This window comes from Anolis sagrei, chromosome 3 (genome assembly GCF_037176765.1).
Source record: "Anolis sagrei isolate rAnoSag1 chromosome 3, rAnoSag1.mat, whole genome shotgun sequence".
Taxonomy (NCBI): domain Eukaryota; kingdom Metazoa; phylum Chordata; class Lepidosauria; order Squamata; family Dactyloidae; genus Anolis; species Anolis sagrei.
In genome coordinates, this window is record NC_090023.1 from 259,737,904 (window position 1) to 259,763,511 (window position 25,608).

General features: G+C 39.3%; 1 protein-coding gene across 12 annotated transcripts in view; it reads right to left on the reverse strand.

The window, feature by feature from the left end:
• MCF2L2 (MCF.2 cell line derived transforming sequence-like 2) overlaps positions 1 to 25,608 on the reverse strand; it is a 243,203-nt gene that overhangs the window by 76,246 nt on the left and 141,349 nt on the right. The gene's annotated exons all lie outside the window — the stretch shown is intronic.

A 25,608-nucleotide genomic window follows, 5' to 3' on the forward strand; every position in this document is an offset into this window, starting at 1 on the left:
GTTCAGAAACCTGAAATTCAACAATCCTCAGGAGACTGGCAAATTCCCCTTTCTAGGCCTATCTGGCTCAGCCCCTTGGATCTCCATTTGCCAAAAGAAAGACCGAAGGGGATGCCAACTGTAGTCCCAGAGGTCTGGACTGTATGGGGAGCTTGCAAAAGTTACGCTGTTTGCTGCCTTCAGGCCATATGAGAATGCCCAAAGGTCAGAAGGAAAGAGACACCCAGATATATGAAGATTTCAGGAATGGAGCTAGGAGACAACCTGCCTTTCCCAACCTCTTAGCTCAAGACTTGAATGTGTCAAAAGTGCTTAGGAAATTAAACATCCTATTTATCATCATCATCATCATCATCATCATTATATTTTAAACTATGTTGGTTCACATATGCCACTTTTGAAGCTAATAATGGTCACTACATGTGGTATCAGCCACTGCTAATATGCCTTTGGTGTGCTGCCTTCCTTTCTTCTCCAAATAAGTCTTCTGTATTGAGATCCTGACATGGAATGGTTTGGAAAGAGGAGGGCTCTCTAGTAGACCCTGGTTTTCTTGGTCCAGACTGGGGACTCTACAATGAAATGCTCTTAGTCTGGTGGAAAGGAGAGATATAGATACCTTTTCTGACTATTGGTTCATTTCTAGGCTGGCTTAAGTTCGGACTGTCTGGAAAGCTATATTTTCCCACTTGAGGCTATCCAAGTTTGATGACCTGCGGAGGGAGGTTTTCTCATAAACCTGAAGCCCTCATGGGCTTTTCCAATGAAGACATGAGTTCATAAGTGATGGAGCTCTATTCCAAAGGAAAGTCAGGTAATTTACTTCTTTGCTCTCTTTCTGCTGGTAGGCAAAGACCTGCTGATTTAAATAGTAATTCAACTTTTAGTTGGATGTAGCAGAATGTTTTTTTAATGGATTGGGTGGTATTAATTTTTTAACAGTGCCTTAAATTCTAGTTCTAAATGGATTGTTTAATACTTTCAAAACTTTGAAATTATACAAGGGTGGGTCAAAAAGTTTTGCCTCCTGTGTCATAAAGAGGTCCAAAAAGACAACCTATGTGGTATCAGATTCAATAACTCAAATGACGTTAAAGCAGCTTTAAAATCATGGGCCACAAAACAAAGCCCTGATTTTTTACCAAAATGGATTTGATGCCTGGGTTAAACGATAGTGCAAATGTATACAAATTGATGGTGACTATGTTGAATGGTAGTTTTGTGCAGAGGATAGTTCCGGCTATGACATGTAGCAACTTCTGCTGTTTTGACACAGGAGGCAAAAACATTTGACCCACCCTCTTATATTGTTTTAGGTAACAGGGAAGGAAGATTTGTTTGACAGAAAAATGCATTACTTTGAAAGATCATTCATTATGTATTCTTTAATTATTCAATGAGCTATATAACCTTCTGTTATGATCTATTTTATGCTGTCAATTATTCTGTTAAAAAGGTATTTCTACAAATACAGAATCTTCTGTAGGAATTTGCAGGAGGGTTGCATTCGGTTTTCAAAAGGGGAATACATTAGACTAGGCAATATGTGATTAACTTCAAATGAGAGTTTGAATCTTGTCTCCTGTAGCTGTTTCTATGCCCAGCAGAGAGATTTAGGTCACAACAAAAATGTTCAAAACCCATTATTTGCCATTAGGAACAATGGTGTAATTACACAAAAGGGTGTTTTCTCCTTTAGAGATAAGTCAGAAAACACAATGGGGAATGGGGAGTAATTACAGCATGCAATTGTCTTGTTGCAGGAATGTAGTCATAGATATTAACTATATACTTGAATTTGTCTCCAATGGTAGATTTCTGGCATCTCTTTGAGTTGTATTATACATTCAGCAAAATTATAAGGCTTCTTGTACTGGTTTGTTTTTTGACTGCAGGGTGGGTAAGAACAGGATTTGGATTTATGAATATTTCCCCATGTAAAAAAAAACACCAAATACATATAAGAAGAAAAGTAGAATCTGAGAAGAAAATGTTCTTTCTAAATATACTAATTTTCTATGGAATGTTTTTTTAAAGATGTATAGATTTTACTTCTATATTATTTGCTTTAGAGGTTATGATTTTCATCCAGGAAGGGAAGAAACAAACTGGGGACTATAGTGTATCAAACGAGAGACTAAATTTTCCACATTGTTAGTTAACAGCAACTGTAACCTGGGGAAAGGGACAAATTGGATACTCACAGGAACATTGTGGGAATAAGGTGTTCAATCTTTTCCTACATGACATTTTACCAATCTATCTCTGTTCTGCTAATGTGTGTCTTTCTACCCCTTGTGGAAGGGGTGCAATTTAGAGATTTTTTTAATGTGGGTTTTGGAGGCCAGTGGGGAAGAATTTACCTTTCTTCCACCAGCACCAAGATACTATCAAAATCACATTTGTTGTCACTTGCTATTACATCAAGCTTTGGCCCCTTCCACAGAGCTGTATAAAATCCACATTGAACTGGAATATATGGCAGTGTGGACTCATATAATCCAGTTCAAAGTAGATATAATGGATTATCTCCCTTGATATTCTGGGTTATAGATATAATGGATTATCAGCTTTGACATTCTGGGTTATATGGCTGTGTGGAAGGGCCCTTTAACTCATATTTAGCCAATGAGAGATTTCCAAGAGCCTCAGCTACCAATGGCCCTATTCAGATCTTGCAAAAGTCGGGTCAGGGCTTTCTTTATTGAATCCATCCATCTACTATGTGGTTTTCTCATTTCCTACTGCTTTTCATTTTGCTGAACATTGTAATATTTTCCAGTGAGTCATGCCATCTCAGGATGTGCCCAAAGTATGAGAGCCTCTGTTTACTCGATTTGGGCTCTAGTGAAATTTCAGGCTTGATTTGTTTTCAGAGGCATTTATTTGCCGTTCTTTTGAGTTATGGGTTTTACAGCCCTTATCTTTATTTGTTTTTAGCTTTACCTTTAGAAAACCTTTAATTTTATCTGTGTTTGGTTGTTTCTAGGCACTGAATGTTTGTCTTCATGTTTGGGTATGCTGGAATCCGCTCTGAGTTCCCTTGGGGAGATAGGACGGAATACAAATAAAGTATTATTATTACAGAACTCTCTTCCAGTACATATGAAAAAGCTGATCTAGAAGTCCTGTTTACTTAGTAGAAGTAAATAGGACTTCTAGATAAGCTTTTTCATATGTACTAAAAGAGAGTAGATATTTTGTTGCATATATAACAATTTTTTTTCCTTTATAAAGAAAGGGATCAACAGCACACCAAACGTTCAACTCCAGTCACAGGACTCTTTTTCACCTCTCTCCTTTCTGTTGTTCTTTCCCTTCTGTCCAACCCAGCAAAGATGCTTCAGCAGAGATTTTGGGAAGCTTAAAGAAACTAACATAATATTTCTTACATCAGATCTGATCAGACTGTTTAAACATGTTCTATGTGTGTAAGCTAGTTGTATGACAAATAATAACAATATGTTTGGGTTGTTGTGAGTTTTCCGGGCTGTATGGCCATGTTCCAGAAGCATTCTCTCCTGACGTTTCACCTGCCTCTATGGAGCCCCCGGTGGCGCAGTGGGTTAAACCCCTGTGCCGGCAGGACTGAAGACCGACAGGTCGCAGGTTCAAATCCGGGGAGAGGCGGATGAGCTCCCTCTATCAGCTCCAGCTCCTCATGCGGGGACATGAGAGAAGCCTCTCACAAGGATGATAAAAAAATCAAATCATCCAGGCGTCCCCTGGGCAATGTCCTTGCAGACAGCCAATTCTCTCATACCAGAAGCAACTTGCAGTTTCTCAAGTCGCTCCTGACACGACAAAAAAAAACCAAAAAAAAAACCCTGCCTCTATGGCAGGCATCCTCAGAGGTTGTGTGGTCTGTTGGAAACTAGGAAAATGGGGTTTATATATCTGTGGAATGTCCTGCGTGGGAAAAAGAAGTCAGACCTTGAAACGTCTAGGCCATTAAATGCTAATCAAGGTGGCCAATTGAAACATTCACACCTACCTCAAACAGACAATAGTTCTTTCCCCCACCCTAGACATTCCACAGATATATAAACCCCATTTTCCTAGTTTCCAATAGACCTCACAACCTCTGAGGATGCCTGCTATAGATGCAGGTGAAACGACAGGAGAGAATGCTTCTGGAACATGGCCATACTGCCATGAAAGCCTTTGACAATATAAAAATGTGTTTAATTCCACAGTGATTACACAAGCAACTAATTGAACCTTGCAACAGTCTTGGCAAAGCAAGAATTACTGGCTCATTTTTTGCAGAGCAGTGAAAGCACCATATGCTTTTGCTATTTGAGAGAAGAAAACAGAGACACAGTTTTATGGAATGTTAATGACAGTTTCGTTGTATGACAGCAAAGAAGTCAAGAGGTCAGCCTATTCCTGGTAGGATGGTCACCCTTATTCTCATTTGCATCCCGTCACCCATATTTTCTGGCACTGAACACCATAGATACATTTCAGTTCACTTATTCTATATACTTGTGTATAGGTCTAGAAATTCTAATCAAGACACCATCCCAGAAAACCAAGGTCAAAGTTAATACTGTACCTTAAATCTGATCAAATCTGACTAGAGGGGTGAACAGCAAAAACTTAGTCTGTCCTAGAAGAACCTAAAAGACGCACCAGCCCTCTTTACTCTCTCTGCCGAGATGGCAGCCAGGGGCAGGTCGGCCCCTGAGGCAGCGTCGGTGCTTTCCACTCTCCGCAAAATAACCCTCAACTTATCATATCAAACTCTACAACTTTGTCCTGAAAAATCAGCCCTTGAATTATACATGCGATTGATTTATACAAGGCTATTTGGTAAAACTGTCACAGATTCTGGACTGAAAGTACTTTCATTCTGATCCTTCTGAACACGATCTTTCCAGGCAAACAGCACAATGCCCCACTATGTTTTCTTCTGTGTGGTAGACACATGAAACATTTCCATTCCCTGTTCTACTCTGAACTGGTTGGACATCAAAGGCAAGGTATTAATGGACATGCCTTCCAACACAGATGAAACCAGGATATGTGTGACTTATGTTCATCAGAGAGTGGTCAAGATGGCAAAAGGATTAATGAGGAAGAACACATAAGGGAGCAGTTTGCTTTTGCTTAAGCTTACTAGGAAGGGCATGCTTATGCTGCCTCCTATCCTCTCCCTCTTTTGCATTTTGAACTCAGTTTGCAGCTACTGAAATAAGCAGAAGATGAAGGAGGAAAGTGGGAGGAAGGGACAGAAATTAAGCATGTTCTTGCATCCCTACTTGTAGAAGCTATTTCATTTGAAAAACAACAACTCTACTGAAAATTGAAGCCTCTAGCCACCACTGATTTTTTTTAAAATGCATTTCATTCACACACTAATCTCACTCTATTTAGTGAAGTTTGAGCATTCACCAACAGTGGAATCTTGCAATGCAGTGGATTTTACTGCAAGAAAACTTTTGTTTCCCTTTTTGCAGGGTAGAACTCTTGAATAAAATTTCTGAAAGGAGTGCTTAAAATGACTTTTTCTTCTAGGGCAGAACCAAGGACAGATGCCTGCTGTTTGGTGGATATTGTTGCTCAGAACACCCTTTTCAAGGATCAGCTTTGCTGAGGCCAAATTCCTCTTTCAGGGAGTAGGATGCATATTATTCATTCACTCATTCATACCTTACGTCCACCCCCTGCCAAAAAACCCTGGGCCTATAAACAAACAAATAAATGCAAATATAAATACAGCAGTAAAACCGTACACAAAAAGCTACTGTTAAGATACAATTCAGTTACTCAGAATTAAACAAATCCATTCAAAAGACAAAATATGAGAGTAAATAAAACAGCATGCTAATAAAAGCTCCTGCAGTCATTTCCTTAAAACCTGTAGGAATAGAAAATATTTCATTCTCTGACATCAAGGAAGGAACAATCCTGTCCTCTTGTAACTGATCTATCCATTCTCTTTAGGTTGAGCATTAGGGGTGTTTTGAACATTAAGTCCAATATATTGCATAAGTGTGGCCCACGTTGTCCCCAATTTCTTTTTGGGGAAAAAAGAAAGGAGAGGGAAGGGATAAACCTTTACATTTCTGCCCAATACCTCCAAAACAACAAAACAATGTGAGACAATTTTGTTTTAATCCTTGTGAATTGTCTTAAATCCAGAAGAAGTATTTTTTTTCCAATAGGAAAAATTCCTTGGCAGCAAATCATAGAATCATAGTGTTGGAAGAGACCTCGTGGGCCATCCAGTCCAACCCCCTGTCAAGAAGCAGGACAATCGCATTCAAAGCACCCCCAACAGATGCCCATCCAGCCTCTGTTTAAAAGCCTCCATAGAAGGAGCCTTCACCACACTTCGGGGTAGAGAGTTCCAGTGCTGAACAGCTCTCACAGCCAGAAAGTTCTTCCTTTCTCCTTTCCTGTAGTTTGAAGTTATTAACAGATCTGCTATTAACTATTTATTTAAATTATATCCTGGTCCCCCCCCCCCCCAAAAGGGACTATTTTTAACATGGTTAAGTGATATAGTATGTCTATTTGGTGCATCAGTTGCCATACTAACTTGAGCCAAAAAATCATCCCTGAAAAATGAGACTTTGGGGCAATCCTACTGGATATGATAGAAGGGCTGATATGGCTTACTGTCCCTTAATCAGAGATTGTTACTGATCGATCTATCTATCTATCTATCTATCTATCTATCTATCATCTATTTATCTATCCATCCATCTATCCATGAACTTCAATTATAGATTATCTTTATTACACTTCTACTAACTGCATATTTCATATTTTATAGAAATATGTTTTAATATGTGCATTTTATAAAATATTTACAAAGATTATATGTTTTAACTATGTTGTAACCTGCCTCAACCACACGGAGAGGTGGGTAAGAAATAATAATAATAATAATAATAATAATAATAATAATAATAAAGTGTATTATCTATCTAACAAAAGTCAAAGCTGCAATATAGCCTTCTCCTTGATCAACCATGTTAGTTCACTGGGTTGCTGTGAGTTTTCTGGGCTGTATGGCCATGTTCCAGAAGCATTCTCTCCTGATGTTTCGCTTGCATCTATGGCAGGCATCCTCCGAGGTTGTGAGGTCTGTTGGAAACTAGGCAAGTGGGGTTTATACATCTGTGGAATGTCTAGGGTGAAAGAGCTCTTGTCTGTTTGAGGCAGGTGTGAATGTTGCCATTGGTCACCTTGATTAGTGTTTAATGGCCTTGCAAGAACCCAGTAATTATGGCCATGAAAGCCTGCGACAATACATATTAGTTCATCCATTTTTGCCAACCAACCCCTGTTTGCTGGCATAAGGTGCAATCTATAATTTACAATGAATGCTGTTTGACATCACTTTAACTATCATACCCTAATGCTATGGTATCATGGGAACTGCACCTTTGTGAGGTATTAGCATTCTTTGGAAGAATAGGTTAAATACCCTTGCAAAACTACAGCTCTCATGACTCCATAGCATTGAGCCATGGTAGTCAAAACCATGTTGAACTGCATTCATTCTACAGTGTAGATCAGGCTTGGGAAAACTTTGGCCCTCCGGGTGTTTTGGACTTCAACTCCCACAATTCTTAACAGTTTACCAACTGTTAGGAATTGTGGAAGCTGAAGTCCAAAACACCCTGAGGGTCAAAGTTTTCCCAAGCCTAGTGTAGATGCACCCATAGCTGTGTCTTTTCATCTTTAAGACCATATAATCTCTCAAATTGTGTGAAAGGTGAAATTCCAATGAGCACAAATGCTATATGGCTCCTCCCTTCAGTAGGAGACATAGTGTATCAGAGGGGAGCGTTTTCAGTCTGAGGGCCATTTGAAGTTTCAGAGATGTTTGGAAGGGAGGGGGGCATATTCCAGTGGTCGACAAAACTAGAAGCAAAGGCGTAGGACCCCAAATACTGGCATCATTTAGCCGAAAGCTCCTATCCAGTGACTAAATCTAAAAGAGGTATTTCAAACATTTAGAATATGGAGGGGTGGGATGTGTACCAAAGTTGGGAAACCCACGAAACAATGGAGAAGGGGGTCCTTGGAGGAATTTAGAAGAGCTGGCTTAGGTCTCAAGGACTGAGATTCCCTGTTGCTACTATAGAGATTTCTTGACTTAGCCTTCCATCCCTGAGTCAATACAAATATTCAGCTGAGATTGTAGGTAAGGGATGGGATCAAAGTGTGTGTGTGTAAGAAGGGAACCATATTAGAGTTTCATGCTGGAGGCAATGTATGAAAATAGACAAGTACTTTTGTGTCTTTAAAGTTCAAAGAACCTATGGAACAAAGAAACAAAAAGGAAATATGAGGAAGTGTTCCATGTGGAATTTTACTAGCCTGAAACTCAGCACTTTGCCTACATGAATGCCACAGTAGTTAGTGGAGGACACAACTGACTCATGCCCAAGCAATGGGAGTCCGTAGGACTGATTTGTGTTGCAAACAACTCTTGGATCTTGTGCAAGCTTACTTGATGGGGCTCCTGAGTCAGGAATGTGGCAGAAGGTATGTAGCAGATCTTCCCTAAAAAGAAATGAGCTGAATGCAAATATGGAAAGGATTCCAAGTATAATACTCCAAACTATCCCTACTACTTGGACGCAAACGTCAGGACATAGTAAAGGGGCTTACTGCGAAATTAATGGTTATATGAGTGAGGTCAGAATCAGGGCTAGAAACATAAAAGGTTCCAAATTCACCAACATTTCTAGCTCGACCTGGGAATGATTAATCAATAGATAGTACTGTGTTTTGTTGTATCATAGTGGGATATCTATACTGTTCTTTCGCTTCAGAGGATGAACCCAGACTACCAAATTGTGTCATTTCATTGCTGCTTGGTGTGTTTTCCACTGGAAGAGGGTTCTGAAAGATCACTGATTATTGTATGTTTTTAATGTTTTTATATGGTTTTATGTTATGTGCTAAATGTTTTTAAACTGTGTTTTATGCCTGTTGTGGCATTGAATTGCTGCCAACTTGTAAGCCGCCTTGAGTCGCCTTTGGGCTGAGAAAGGTGGGATAGAAATACTGTAAATAAATAATAAGTAAATAAATCATAATAAGGCACAGAGGTGTTTTCTAATTTAAAAGCATCCACTCTGCCTCACAATAATGATGGAGAATAATGGTGACCCTCACAAATGGGTAGATGAAGGAGAGTATAGATAAGGATTTTTTGACTGACAGCAAAGAGGTAGGAGGATTGGGAAAGGAGTAGAGCTGTGGCACAACAAGAACAACAGCAGTAGACTGTAAAATAATTGTGGAGGCTGTGAATCATTGTTAGATATGTGCAGCATAAGGAAGGGGAACATCTGGATAAGGTAGGCTGGAGGGGAACGGCAGGAAAAAGCATCACAAAATACAGGGAAATGGTAAGGATATAATTATACATCAGAACAATGTGGAAATTGATGTTTTAAAGTGATCTTTCCCAGAATGATAAAGGGGGGGAGAGAAAACAAAGTTTTTGTCTGGCCTCTTGATCAAGGCATCTACAAAAACTATTGATTGAAACCTTGTGGGCCACTGTTGATGCTAAGCTACATGAAACAATTGTTTGACTCAGGATGAATGAAACCGCTCCCAAATTCCCAGATCGTTTGAGTTTATGTGTGAGGACATCCTGTGGCCCTTCATCATTGCTAGACTGTCTCCTGCTGGGATGCCCAACTTTGCTCCTCGGACAATAGAAAATCAAAGCATTTCAGGTATTTGAAGTCCTATCACTGCCACCCTCAATTATTATCTCTTCTCCAAACCAGACATGCACAGCTCCTTCAAGTTTTCCCCATAGGATTGTTTACATACTAATGAACACCTGACTTCCCATTTCAGTCTGTCTCCATCCTTTCTAACAGTAGAATATAGCCCTCTATTTAGATGTATAAAGGTATAAGGTGGAATTATTACTCCTTGTGATTTGCTAAAAGTGATTGTATTAATCTTAGAGATGGGTGCACAGACTATAACTGAAAACATCATTAGACAACAGAAAAACTGTTTTGCTTCCTTTTGCTCTTCAGAAACAGCCTAACCTGGGAACTTTGTTTATAACAACATCTAGGTTTTGTATTTCATACCCTCTCATGATTGGTTTTTGTTTATGGATGCTTAGGAATTCAGCTTTTAGCACCTCTGTGGGATCTTCTCTTCCTCTCTAACAATGTATTAAATTCTCATTCTGACCCATGCTTACAGACACACTGGACACAGGCAATATTTTTGCATTGATGAATATGATGATACAATGTAAATGACCATAGAGCAAATTCATAGACTTTTGTTTAATACATGGCTGGCAACTATGCTTGGGGTGGACAGTGAATTTTCACCCTCCAACACTCCAACCCCACTTTCCCTATAATGGTTTTATTCTGCACCAGAGTTCCTAAGAAATGTCCTTGTATCACATTTAGCTGCCATTTGGGGCCAATATAAAGCTGCAGAAATAGGTTTTGTGGGGTTTGAGGAATGCAAACTGCCAATTTAAACATTAGTTTAAGCATTTTGGTATAGTTTTTAGGCGAGCATCACTCAAAAATATACAGCCTTTTTAACAATTGAAAGTGAAGTTGAAGAGTGTTGGGATGACAAAGGTGTGATGTGGAAGCTGCAAGTGGACTGTCGATTGAACTGTCCCCACCCCCAATTTAATTTATTCTAATTGTAGAATTAGATTTGTGTTTAAAGTACAAGCATTATATATAATATCCTGAAGGCATCAGATCCTGTCTCTTTGGAGCCAAACAGGGTTGCCCTGTTTTGTACTTAGTTAGGAGACCACCAAGAAACACTGGGTGCTGTAGGTTGAATTATAGGTAATTAATTTGTGTTATCAACCTTTGTTTCAACATCCAGTGATGACTGTGACTGTCAGTCATGGAACACAATATCCCTGACAACAGGGGCTGAATTACATTCATTTACTCATCTCATCCAGGTTAGAGAACAGTTGCAACCCCATCTGCATCCCTTGCAAGCCGACTGACGTGATGGCAGATGTTCTGCTTGCCTGGAACATCTCAGGTGTCCATCAGTTTGGAAAACAACTCTATGTCAGACTCTGTCAGATTTATTCAACCCTTTCACATTGAGAAATCCCTGATGAAAACATACTTTGTTTCAGGACAAAATGTGGACCTGAGGTAGCATGTGACAACCCCAATGATGTTGTGTCTTTTGACACCTCCAAAATCCTCAGACCAACCTTTTCCTGGCTAAAAAGAAAGGGTGTGTGTGTGTGTGAGTTGTTGATCCTGGAAACTTCCAGGTGCAAGGGTTACCCTTCATATAAGTTGTAAGGCTTCCTTTTGCTTTTTTGACATGCACACACACACACCTCTATATATATATACACATACACTTCTGAGAAAAAGAAATTATTTCCAACCACTGTTGAGGTTTTGCTTTGATCCCAGAGCCCATCCCTACTTTCTTCCAAGTATTCCCTTGCTTTCTAGTTCTCTAGGAATTACTCTGTTTGTTTGAGATTGAAATGTAGCATCATTAGCACTTTCATCTTATACCCCAGCTGTTCCAGCTTGGAAGGGATGGTCCTGATTAAACTACCACCTCTCTTTTCCGTCCCCCTCTTCAGTCCCAGTTTAGTTATAAGCAAGCACTGATAGATTTATTTGTTACTTTAACATTCACTATTCCTCTAATGAACTGAAGGAGGCATCTACCCATTTTATCCTCACAAAATGGTGAGCAACTGTTTCAACACAATCTCAGAAGTTTCATGACTTAATGGGGACTATTCTTAATACAGCCTTGTATCTACTATGTTACACTGTTTCACCTGCACAGTTTGCTTTTTTTGTTTGGCTATATCCTACTGGCTCTTATTTAGTTAAAACAAAATACAACTAAAGCAATTTGTGATACAAAGGTTAAAAACCATTTTAAAAAAAACCAGTAACTGGGTATAGTTTTGAAACATATGAACAAAGATAAAAGTAAACAACTAAAAGACTGCAACAGCCTGTTAAATATGACCTCACAATATAAGTCCAATTCCCTCCACATTATATGTCTGGCCTTTTAAAATCCATTGGCTTTTTGAGGCTGGATCTAAATATTATTACCTAAAGCACATCCCAGTATTTTCAGCTGAGATAACTTAAGGTAAATGCAGAAACAACCACAGCCTTGATATGTTGTCATACTCAATGAATATGCTGCTTATAGATATATGGCAATTACTGTTATATGTCAACACAGACTTAACGTGACCAAGATTTTTTTCAGACGATGTTTACCATTGCCGTCCCCTAAGGCTAAGGAGAGTGCAATTTGTTTAACGTCATCCAGTGGCTTTCCATTGCTGAGCAAGGATTCACACCCTGGTCTCCTTTGAACACTCCAACCACCACACAACACTGACTCCCAATATATATAATTGCTCAGAAAAAGATCTCTCAGCTTAATTTGAGTATCAATGACTCTCCGTCCTTCTGCTTGTTAGTAAACAAACATTCCACTGCTATCTGGCAAAGTTGTGAAGGCCTCCTGCTGCAACCTTAATCCCTCTGTGTGATTTCCATAAACAAACAGATTTGTCTGATAGTCTCACGAAAGGCAATTTTGTAAGCTCAAAGTGCATTCCACAAACACAGTAAATATCTATCCTGTTGTATAAAAGATAAATCTAAACAAAAAATGGTCTCAGGAAAGGCAAGGGAAGACAGAGAGAGAGAGAGAGAAACCTTGAGCGCTGAATACATCTCGCTTCCAAATTTTCCAGAGATAGACTTTGCTGCTCAAGAAATAAGTGTAGGTTTCATAAATAAAGGAACCCATCTCTCATTATGATTGAGGTATATACTTGGGTTATTTGGAGTATACATACAAAATGAAACAAAGATGAAGCAGGCTTGTGTTCTACCATTCGAGAAATCAAGACACAGAGCAATGGATTCAAACTGTAGGAAAAGTGATCTCACTGAATATTAGGAAAACTATTTGATTTTTTTTGTTTGGTTATATCCCACTGGCTCTTATTTAGTTAAAACAAAATACAACTAAAGCAATTTGTGATACAAAGGTTAAAAACCATAAAAAAAAACAGTAACTGGGTATAGTTTTGAAACATATGAACAGTCTATTCCTCTGTTCAACAGAGGAATAGACTACTGGAGTGCGGTGGAATCTCCTTTGGATATTTTCAAACAGAGGTTGTATGGTCATCTGTCATTAATGCTATGACTGCATTAATGAGACCTTGCGCTGGATAGCCTCAGGGTCTCTTCCAACTCTTTGATTCTATGAGTGTGCCTTTGCAAATATCCATTACATGCAGAGAAATGCATCAGAGACCTATGTTCAAAAGTGTATTCCTCTTTCATATTATATTAATAGGGGAAATGCAGTGTATAATCAAGTATTTTGAGGTGAGGAAGTGTGGCAGGCCTGGGGTCGCTTTTATGTCCTCTGTGGACTGCATGGACTCTTGAAATATTAAACAAATAAACAAAGGAGCCAGAAGTCTACTTCTGATTCTGAATTAAATTTTTAAAATGTAAACAATGAAGATACTGATACAGTCAAAGTTTTTCTACACCTTGGCTCAGCCATTGATCAAAACTGAGACTGCAATCAAGAAGAGTAGGACTAGGAAGGGCAGCTATGAAGAAACTAGGAAAGATCCTAGCTGTAAGTAATACTGTCACATAGTCTCTTGCTTTCATTTTACTTTTAGGCACTGGTACAGTACTATGTTTAGATATTGACAGTCTGTTGATGTCAGGATAAACAGAGACCTGATGATTAGTGAGCATCCTTTTTCATAAAATATACCCTGCTATCGTTTTTAATCTAGCGTTTGGCAGCCAGGTGGAATATGCTTACATTTGTAGACTTTTGCATTTGTTTGCCAGAAACCACTCCACTGGATAGAGTCTTATCTAAAGCTATCTCCCAATCTCTGACAAACATGGAACTCAACTTGGTCCTAAAGCTGCTCTTGTTTACATGTAGATCTATGTTACACCCAAACCTGTTCTTTACCTATGGCCATGATGTGAAACAGCCACTGCAGCTTAGACAAAGGTAATGGGAGTGGGCTGCGTATCTTTCACCATGAATGTGGTCAGTTCTGCTGGAAACCTACAGAATATTCTCAGGAAGGCACAGGCAGCTGCTCATAAGAGCCTCCAACAGGCACAAGTCCAAAATGTATGACTAGTGTGCCAAAGAACGCTGTTTTGAGATGGGGGATCAAGTGATAGTCTTGAAAATGATCCGATTTAACAAGATGGAAACTTTATGGCATAGGCTGTGCACAGTGACTGAGTGCATCAAGGCTGTGAACTACCTTATACAGTTTCCAGACTCTGGTGCCAAGCAGAAAGTGTGTCATGTGAATTCATGCTAGACCCAGGCATCTTCTCACACTTGCAGTTCCAGAGTCTGAAAAAAGTGGCGCAAATATGCTTTTAATGACAGGACAGATGGTGGTAGCTGGAATATGTTAAGCTCCTTCCAACACTCAATGTGAAGCAGCACATTTACTGTCCTCTCTTCACCTGTTATCAGACGCTAAACATGTTGTTGCTGCAGAGGATAGCATGCCATGATGGGTGTCACTTGCAGAGAAACAGGTGACCAACAATGAGGTGCAGGAGATTTTAAACACGGGGACTATTCAACCCGCCTGAGCAGTCATCCCTGTGCTCAAGAAGGGGGTGACAGAAATTATTTTTTGTGTGGATTACAGAAATTTGAACTCAGTGACATGCCCTAGACATTATGTCCGGGGGCGGGGGGTTAACTGCTGGAGAAACTGGGACCTGCTGAGTATTTGTCCAAGTTGGATCTCAGGGCTATTGGTAGGTTACCCTGACAAAAGAGTCCAAGCACAAACGGGCACGTATCACCCACATAGGCCTGTAAGAATGCAGTGTGCGTTTTGTGGCTCTTGCAGCTCTTCATAGTCTGGTGGACTCTATGATGAGACGTTCTGAAGACTTTGCTGTACACAATTTGGATGATACTGTAATGTTTCTTATTCTTGGAAGAATCATCTGAAACACCTTAATACCATCTTCCAGCAGAGATGCTGGGTTGATAGTCAAGGTCAAGAAGTGCCAAGTTTAATCTTTCCTTGGTAATGCACAAGGTTTGTGCCCAACTACAGCTAAATGGCAGCACTTTTAACAGATCTGACAGGTGCATGAAATCTAAGATGAAGTGGACATCTAAGTGTCAAGAGGCATTTCAATCACTGCTTCACTAGTCCTTATGGCAGATCCTGTGCTAATGCTGCCTGTCTTTGGCAAGCTGTTCATCATGGCTACAGATGCTTCCAACTGAGTAGAAGTCCTGAGGCAAGAGAGTCCAGATGGCACCTTACACCTCGCTCTATTCCACAGCAAGAAGCTGATGGCATCACACTGTTCAGGGAGCTAACAAGAAGTTGGTTCAGTGGACCCTATCACTTTAAGACTTTTGACATTCAACACGTGTCTGGAAGTTTCAACATTATAGCCAACTCCTGAAGGGAATATGGGAACATTAAGGGGAATGTTTCCTACATGTTTGCTGGTTGTCATTAAAGCTAACCTGTAATATGGAATGTTTGCAAGTATATCTTAACTCTATTCTTTTTTTAGCTTACTGGATGAAATCACAACTGATGTGGTTCTAACCTCCAGCTGTCCCTAGACTATCTGAGATTTGGGAGCATGTGATTATGGTCTATCCCATTATCCGGGTATACAAAAGGCTAATAAGGTATTGGGTTTAAAGTTATCCGTATCACAGGAGGGCATCACAGATTCCAAAAGATGATGACCAGACATAAGAGAGTGCAAAGTGCTACAAAAGACTCAGGATCATGAAGCTGAGTGAGGAGACGTCTGTCTTACTAAAGAGATGCTTGGGAGCACTCTGGGCCAAAACACCCAGTATGCCTTTACACCCAGACACTTTATAAAAAACAAAACTATGATGTGCTGTTTCCTATGCCTGGGCAAACTGCTGGGGCTTTTCTTGAGAAGATTGAGATTCTCAACAATTGAGTCTATTGCAAGTTCTGAACATCAAAAAAGGATATTTATTTCAAAGTCTTGCAAACTTGGTACAGTTCTTTCAAAGTTGCAATCAAACAATCTATAGATTGACAATAAATGGAACTTTAGAAATATTCTTTCCTTTCTATAATTACAGAGATAACCCCTTTCTCCAGGTGGCAGATAAGATTCTGGAATCTTAACAACCTAATTTTAAGCTGTTGTGGATTAAAGAAGCAGGTTCTTTCCCTATCTATAACTTGAAATTAGTTCAGGAGACTAAGGAGTGTCAACTCTCTCTATAACTATATACTCAAAACACAAAATACTATCTATACTAGCTCAGTTCTTCTCAATTCCTGTCTATAGCTCAATTAAGCTTATCTAACTAATATCTCAATTGTCTTCTCTAATTCTCAATTCTTAATGCTATTCTTAACTGTTCTCAATTCTCAATTCTATAACTCAATTTAGCTTCTATCTCGATTCTCTAACTCAATTGTTTTTGCAGTGGTTTGTCAGAGCTACCTTTTCTTGGCCTCCAGCACATCCAATTGCTTCTTTAGAACTGAATAGGGCAAGGAGATTCTAAAATGGAGACTCTCCCCGGGAGGAAGGGCGGGCTCTAAGAGCTGCTCCCTAGGCCAATCACTGCAAAGAGTTTGCAGACTGGCTTTTTCCCGCTTTTGGCTGCAAACTCCAGGCCCTGCAAGGCTGCAGCAGCTTCTAAGAGAAAGGGAAGGGGCAGCCACTTCAAGCAACCAAAAAAGCAATATAAACCAGTCTCCTGGGAGACGGAACACCCAGGCTTCCAGTCCCATGAACATTCAGTTCAGAATTCCATCTGTATTCATAGGTAGCTTAGAGAAGTGTTTAGTTTAGACATGTTATGGATTATGTTTCCTTTTGAACACTTGAGTTGAATATGATTTAGACTGTTTTGCAACTTAGTAATGTTTCCAAATATGTCTGAAGGAATAACCTTCATGTAGTAGGGTTTTTTTTTACCAATGCAGATTTCTTGCTTATGCTAGAATCCCTTTTCTTTTCAAAGATCTCCAACTTGCCATACTCTTTCAAGTCCCTGCTCTCACTTGTTGTGCATGGTGCATGATTCTTGTCTCCCAACTGAGAGGTAGGGAAAATTTCTGAGGTGACAGAAAAGAGGAAAGTGCAATGAACAGCCAACTGTGTTGCTGGTCATAGGGATTTAAATCAGTAGGTGGTGGCAGCCTAGAATAGATGATCTCTGGGGAATTCCACTCTCTTGCTAGGAAACAGGAGTAAAATCCTTGACACCCCCATATGGTCAAACATTGTTCCACAAACTAATTGTAACCTAAAATATATTCAACAGGTTTTCTATTTTATAAATTATTTAAATGTCAACAGCTAAGTAATTAGAAGTTTCAGTAGAAGCTGCCAGGATTCTCCAAACAGATACCATAGGCCAGGTGTGATAAGTGTAGTAGTCAAGTGCTACCACCTGATAAATCAGAAAGCTGCCAGTCTGGATGTTGATGTGTAAAACAATATGTTTGTTACCAGAAATCAGTTCACTTGGGTTCAAAACCTTTTCTAAGAAGATTCCTTTTGTTACATCTGCTATACATGTAACATAAGAAATTATCAGAGAAGATTATCACAGAGAAGATTTTGAACCCAATCTGGAAGCAGATATTATTGTTTCCATACATCAGCATCTACTGGTCACTATAAAGATCTGAATCGCCTTATGCCTCACACAACCCTCTGAAAGTTTAGGGGAAGGGTCATGAATCTTGCTAAACCCTATTACGTTTCCTCCTATTTGCAGTTGCGTAAATCGCTCTGATTGAATGTGTATTTGAGTTCAGTTGTTGTTGTTGTTAAGAGTCGTCAAATTGATTCAAATTCAATGATGGTTTTCTTGGCAAGATTTAGTAAAAAGAGTTTTGCTATTGTCATCCCCTGAGGGTGAGAGAGTGTGACCTGCCCAATGTCTTCCATTGGGCAGGTCACATTTTTCCATTTTTCTCTATAGGCAAAGAATGGAAATTGAAAGAAAATGTTTTCCAAGAGTTAAGAGATGAGGACATTTGCAAGTCTGATGTAATTTATTTTTAACCCACAGGCCTCTTGTGGATTGCTTTTCTGTATTTTCCTTGTTTTGCTGTAAAATGACAACTGGCTATGTCATCATCACAGGGATATATATATATAAAAAAACCTTAAGATAATATTCAAATTTGACTTCTCATCACTTTACAGAGATGATAATGAAGACTTCCAGTAACATTCTGTTAGCCATGTATTTGCATGTAAGTATGCAACTTAACATCAGAGCATTAGAGTACTAATTTCCCCGAAGAAATGGGGGGAAAGGCTTTTAAAGAGAAAGACACACTGGAAACAAACTTCAATACTACTTTACCTTACTCTCATGTCAGATGCTAGAAAATAACAACAACCAGGAACACACTATTGGTTTTGATGCATAAAGCAGAAAGGAAAATTAGATCCGAGAGTATAGGAATAGGTTTCAACCGAGCAACACCCAAATGCAAACCATTACTTTCCAAATATTTGAATAAGTTAATGGTCAGGAATATTTGTTAGCAAATGCTGAAAGGAGAAAGTTAACTGATATCTTTTCTCACATCACAAGTGGAGAGTGTATGTACACACCTCTACAATGAGATTGTGAGGTTTTACAAGATCTTTAGCCCTTTCTGCCAAAGAGTGCTGTTGCATTGCCAAACTACAAATTTCAAGATTATTTAGCACTGAGCCATGGGAGTCAAAATGGTATCAAACTGTGTTAATTCTACAGTGTAGATGCACCCTAAGACTTTGATAAAGTTGCAGAAGATGCTGTTCTCATATGTCCTCAATGCAAGTAGATGTGTGGAATACAGACTATTGTTGAAAATCCAGTCTTATTTCTTATTCTGTCCTGGCCCTTTAGTGGCTGCTTGACCTGCTTCCACATTTTGTAAGGTTAACTCTAAGTCCATTTTTCTATCTCTTTTGCTGACAATCCATTCTGCTCTTGAGGTGAAAGTAAAGTAAATGCTCTGGGAGATGGTGATTGGTTATTTGGAAAACATGGCTAGTCCATGAAGTTGATGGTGGACAATTATTGATTCAATGCTGTTGTCTTCTTCCAGAACACTGATGTTTGTGTGCCTGTCTTCTTCCAAAGAGATTTTCACGATTTTTCAGAGGCAACACTGATTGAATCCTTGCAGAAGCTGAGAGTGACAGTCCGTGTTTCGCAGGAGTATAACAGAGTTTCAAGGACAATAGCTTTATTTAAAAAAGCATCTTGGTATCCCTACAAATGTCCTGATTCTCAGACATTCTCTGTTTCATTTTAAAAATGCTGCACTTGCAGAGTTCAAATGGTGTTGTATTTTGGCACTGATGTCAGCTTTCATGGAGAGGTGACTGCCTAGACCAGTAGTTCTCAACCTGTGGGTCCCCAGGTGTTTTGACCTACAACTCCAGAAATCCCACCAGCTTACCAGCTGTTAGGATTTCTGGGAGTTGGAGGCCAAAACATCTGGGGACCCACAGGTTGAGAACCACTGGCCTAGACAGTGAAAATGGTCAACATTTTCTAGTTATACACCATTAAGCTTCATTTCTGGCATTGCAGAGGGATTGGTTGGTATCTGCTGATAGAGCACTTTGGTTTTCTCATGTTCAGTGAGAGGCCAAGCTTTTCGTGTGCTTCTGCAAAGGTGTTTAAAGTGGCTTGTAGATCTTCTTCAGAATGAGGAAGAACGTAGTTCTGAACTGCCTCAGAATGAGGAAGAACTATGTAGTTCTGAACTTCCTCAGAACTACGTTATCATCAACATGTTGCCGTTCTATCATAGAGGTTGTTGTGACTTTACTCCTGGCTTTCAGTCTGTTGAGGTTAAAGAGCTGGCCATCTGTCCGATAGGTGATTTCCACACCGCTGGGAAGCTTCCCATCAACAAAGTATAGAATCACAGCTATGAAGATGGTAATAATAGTATTAAGATGTCAAATAATAATGTTAATTTATCTGGTGTGAAAAGCTTTAGTTGCTCATTTTTGTAACAATGCCTGCTATTAAAGACAAAGGATCAAGCCAGCTAACAACATAATGAGTTTTGATGCTAGCTTAAAATCAGAGTTTAGAAAAGTTACCTGTGAGTTACAATTCCCAGAATCCCTACTAGCATGCCCACTGTAACCCCACAAAGTAATTGCGGAAGGAAATCGTCAGTTGTTATAACAGTCTGGAACCCAAGGCATTGAATACTTCACTGGGTTGTTGTAGGTTTTTCCGGGTTATATGGCCATGGTCTAGAGGCATTTTCTCCTGACGTTTCGCCTGCATCTATGGCAAGCATCATCAGAGGTAGTGAGGTCTGTTGGAACTAGGAAAAAGGGTTTATATATCTGTGGAATGACCAGGGTGGGACAAAGGACTCTTGTCTGCTGGAGCTAGGTGTGAATGTTTCAACTGACCACTAGAACATGGCCATATAACCCGGAAAAACCTACAACAACCCAGTGATTCTGGCCATGAAAGCCTTCGACAATACATTGAATACTTCAGTTTGTGAATACAACAATAGGCATTGATACAGATATAAACAGCAAAGATGCAAGTGCTATCAGCCATTAAATACTCTTGGAAATCATAAAATCAATAATAGAGTTGAAAGAAACTACAATGGCCTTTCCATCAAACCCATTTCTGCCATGCAGAAACACACAATCAAAGCACTCATGACAGATGGTCCTCCAGCCTCTGTTTTAAAATCTCCCAAAAAGGAGTCTCCAGCACCTTCCTAGGAAGCTTGTTTCACTGTTAAACAGCTTTTTAGGTCAGAAAGTCCTTTCTAATATTTTGGTGGGATTTTTCCTGTAGTTCGAATCCACTGCTCTGTGTTTCAGTTTCTTGCAGAGAGCAAGCTTGCTCTCTCCTCCATGCGATATCCTTTCAAATATTTGGCTAATTTTTGTCTACATTTTAATAATGTTTTAATAATGTTTTATACACTGAACTATTAGAAAGCAAAAATATTGGTGATCTCAGCCAGCCATGTGGACAATTTTGAGTGATTTGGATTTTGGAACTCCCTAGGGATATCAGATCGGCCCCCTCCCTCCTAACATTTCAAAAGAGAGTTAAAACCTGGCTTTTTGAGCAGGCATTTGCAGATGCAGTGTAACAGATTAATTTAGATCCACAGAACAATTGGACAATGCGACGGAAAAAATGACTTTAGTGATGAGACACTGAGGACCTGTGTTTTATGGTTTTTATTGTTCTACTGCTTTTATATGATCTGTATTATATCTTAATGTTTTTAACTATATTTTTTATGTTGTTGGGAGCATTGATTGCTGCCTGTAAATTGCCTTGAGTCACCTTTGGGTTGAGAGAGACGGTATAGAAAAATGGTAAATAAAGAATAAATAAAATAATAAATAAAGGATGCTCAACCTGTGCCATATTTGAGATTTTTCCAGGCATCCCACTAGCATTAAATGCATTTCAATAAAACTTAAAATCTACAAATATACAAACATTAAAACGGGATTAAATACAATTCGTATTAAAAATTAAGTGAAAATCCATAAAAACATATTTAAAATTAAAAACCACAACATCCCGACTTCAAAACCTTCTTTAAAAGCCTACCTGAATAAAAAGGTTTTAACAGAGCCTCCCAGTCCTATCTCAGCAAGATGACCCAGGAGGATACCATGGTTAATGGTAGCAAAAGATGGTGAGAGATGCTGTCTAGCTCTCTGTGTAGGTAATCCGCCAAGGTGATCAAAGCTGTCTCCGTTCCATAGCCAGGCTAGAAACCAGATTGAAATTGATCTAGATAATCCATTTCATCCAGAAATCCTTAGAGTTGGGAGGCTATCACACGCTCCAAAACCTTGCTCAAAAAGGAAAGGTTGGACACTGGCTGATAGCTGTCCATTATAGAGTAGTTAGGAGATCGTTTTTTTAAAAAAAATGTAGGTCTTACAGCTATCTCCTTTAGGTAAGTTGGAATTTTGCCTAGTTCCAAGGATGTATTGACCATCACCTTCAACCATTCTGCCAGTCCCTCTCTGGTCTGTTTGATCCGCCAGGAAGAGCAAGGATCTAGAATACATGTGATAGCTCTCACCTATCTAAGTATCCTGTCCACATCCTCAGACTGCACAAATTGAAAAATATCCATCAGCAATGGATACAAACACCTATTGGAACTGCATCAATAATAGCATCAAAGGCGGAACGGAGCTGAGCAACATTATCTGCAAACATTATGTGGAAATTCTTCATAGCACGTTGTTGAATGGTCAGAAATTTCTCCTTGAGGACCAGTATGCAATAGCCTGCTGACCACTTGAAATAGCCCAGCTGGGTGATTCCAAGAGCTCAGACAGATACAGGAGCTCAGGTTTTAACAGCTTTATTCTTGGCCAAGATTGGTGGACTATCTTTTATAAGATTCTTTAGACATGCACAGTTTATCTCATACATAAGTTTTGATATCCCTGAAATCATGAGTTTTAAAAGAAATCACGCTTATCCCATTCAGGCACATGCACACTTCAAACAACATAATCACTTCCTCCGACATATACTCTTGGCCATATTTGTACTGAAGACACAAGGGCGTGAACCAGAGCCATTTATCTGTTGGTTGTTAGCTTCTCAAGATTATCCTTATACATTTTTTTTTAAAAAAATCTAACTATGAGTCTCCCTCAAAACAAGCATACATAGTCCACAGTCACAGGTTCATGTATGTTTGTTCAAGGAAAATTTCCGCAAGACCAACAAAACTAACTTTCAGTTCTCCTGCCTCAAACTGTTGATTCACTTGGATGTTCAATCCAATCCAATTGGGCTTACTTTTCCAGCAAAATGTTTATATTGGTTCACAAACAGAGCACATTGATATGCCACTTTCTATTTTCTGTGCTGAAATTACCATAAAAACCATTTTTAGCCAATGTTGGTTTTAACTTTAGCTGTTTAGAGTAGCATTTGATAAAGTTGAAAATTCACACACTTAGATAAAGCACAATAACAAATGTTTCTTGCATCAAAAGATGCAGGAAAAAAAGGAAGGTCACCAAAATGAGATGTCCAGCAAAACCCGTTATTGTGGTCAAAAGGGACTTCTGTTGGGAGAAATCATATAATTACATATGACACAAATCTTGTTTGCCTGGATATTTGGGTAAGATTAAGTGAAAACTTCGATCTTGGTTTGTTTATACTTCGAGCACAGAGCAACTCTGTGACTATAACAATGCCAGAGGAAGAAAAGTTCCTTTTTGAAGCTTTCATTGTTATTTATTCATTCAGTTGCTTCTGATTCTTCATGATCTCATGGACCAACCCACGCCATAGGTCTCTGTTGGCTATTGCCACCCCCAGCTCCTTCAAGGATACCATCCATCCATCTTGCTCTTAGTCGGCCCCTCTTCCTTTTTCCTTCCCTTTTCCCCAGCATCAATATCTTCTCTAAGCTTTCCTGTCTTCTCATTATGGGGCCAAAGTACTTCATCTTTGCCTTTAATATTCTTCCTTTCAGTGAGAAGTCAGGCTTTATGTCTTGGAGTATGGACTGGTTTGGTCTTCTCGCAGTCCAAGGCACTCTCAGAATTTTCCTCCAGCACCACAGTTCAAAAGCGTCTAAAAAGATAGGTAAAGATAGTCCCCTGACATTAAGTCCAGTCATGTCTGACTCTGGGGTGTGGTGCTCATCTCCATTTCTAAGCCGAAGAGCCAGCGTTGTCCGTAGAGACCTCCAAGGTCATGTGGCCAGCATGACCGCATGGAGCGCCGTTACCTTCCCGCCGGAGTGGTACCTATTGATCTACTCACATTTGCATGTTTTCGAACTGCTAGGTTGGCAGAAGCTAGGGCTAACGCTGCTCCCCGGAATCGAACCTGCGACCTTTCGATCAACAAGCTCAGCAGTTCAGTGCTTTAACCCACTGCACCACCGGTCTATCTTCCTTTTTTTGAAGCTACAAACTCCAGAATGCTAAACATACTGGTGAGGATTCTGTGAACTGCAATCCAAAAGTGGTTACCAGGTACAGTATATGTTTTGTCCTACTCGCTGTTGGGAATTGTGGGAGCTGAAGTCCAAAACACCTGGAGAGCTGAAGTTTGCCCATGTCTGCTATAACCTCTCACTGTCTCATCATCTCAATGTGATTTAGGGAAGCTTAAAAGAAACTTGAGGCAGTGACAGACTTTGTATTTCTAGGCACAAAGATTACTGCAGACACAGACTGCAGCCAGGAAATCAGAAGACATTTACTTCTGATTTCCTGGAGACCAATCTTGATAAAATAGTAAAGAGTAGAGATATCACACTGGCAATGAAGATCTGCATAGTTAAAGCAATGGTATTCCCCATAGTAACCTATGGATGTGAGAACTGAACCATAAGGAAGGCTGAGCAAAGGAAGATAAACACTTTTGAACTGTGGTGTTAGAGGAAAATTCTGAGAGTGCTTTGGAAAGCAAGAAGATCCAACCAGTCCATACTCTATGAAATAAAGCCCAGCTGCTCACTGGAGGGAAAGATATTAGAGGCAAAGATGAAGTACCGTAAATACTTTAGTATAAGCCGACCCAAATATAAGCCAAGGGACCTAATTTTACCACAAAAAACTGGGAAAATGTATTGACTCGAGTATAAGCCGAGGGTGAGAAATGTAGCTGCTAGGTTCTTGTGGGTTTTTTCGAGCTATAGAGCCATGTTCTAGAGGCATTTCTCCTGACATTTCGCCTGCATCTATGGCAAGCATCCTCAGAAGTAGTGAGGTCTGTTGGAATACTGGTAATCGTCAGTAGGTTAAATGTTTTTGAATATTTACACAAAACTGTAATTTAAGATAAGACTGCCCAACTCTGATTCAACCATTATTCTAACCTCCTTCAATGTAAATGTGCTTATCTATTACCTATAATGATAGAATAAAATAATAACTGTAATAACATGTAATAAAAATAATAATAGAGTAAATAATGGAAATTTAATAATAGTAATAATAATAAAGTAATAAATATAATAACAATAATAGAGTAAAATAATAAATGCAATCAATATAATACAGTAAAATAATGTAAATGTAATAATAATAAAGTAAAATAATAAATGTAATAAAAGTAATAATAGAGCAAAATAATGTAAATATAATAATACTAAAAGAGTAAAATAATAAATGTAATAAAAATCATACTAATAGCAGAGTAAAATAATAAATAACCTTGACTCGAGTATAAGCCAAGGGGATTTTTTTCAGCCTAAAAAAGGGGCTGAAAAACTAGGCTTATACTTGAGTATATACAGTACTTTGGCCAAACAATGAGAAGACAGGAAAGCTTGGTGAAAATAATGATGCTGGGGAAAATGGAAGGAAAAAGGAAGAGGGCCGACCAAGAGCAAGATGGATGGATGGTATCCTTGAAGTGACTGGTTAGACCTTGAAGGAGCTGGAGGTGGCCACAGCTGACAGGGAGCTCCAACGTGGCCTGGTCCATGAGATCATGAAGAGTTGGAAGCGACTGAATAAATAAAGAACACGAACA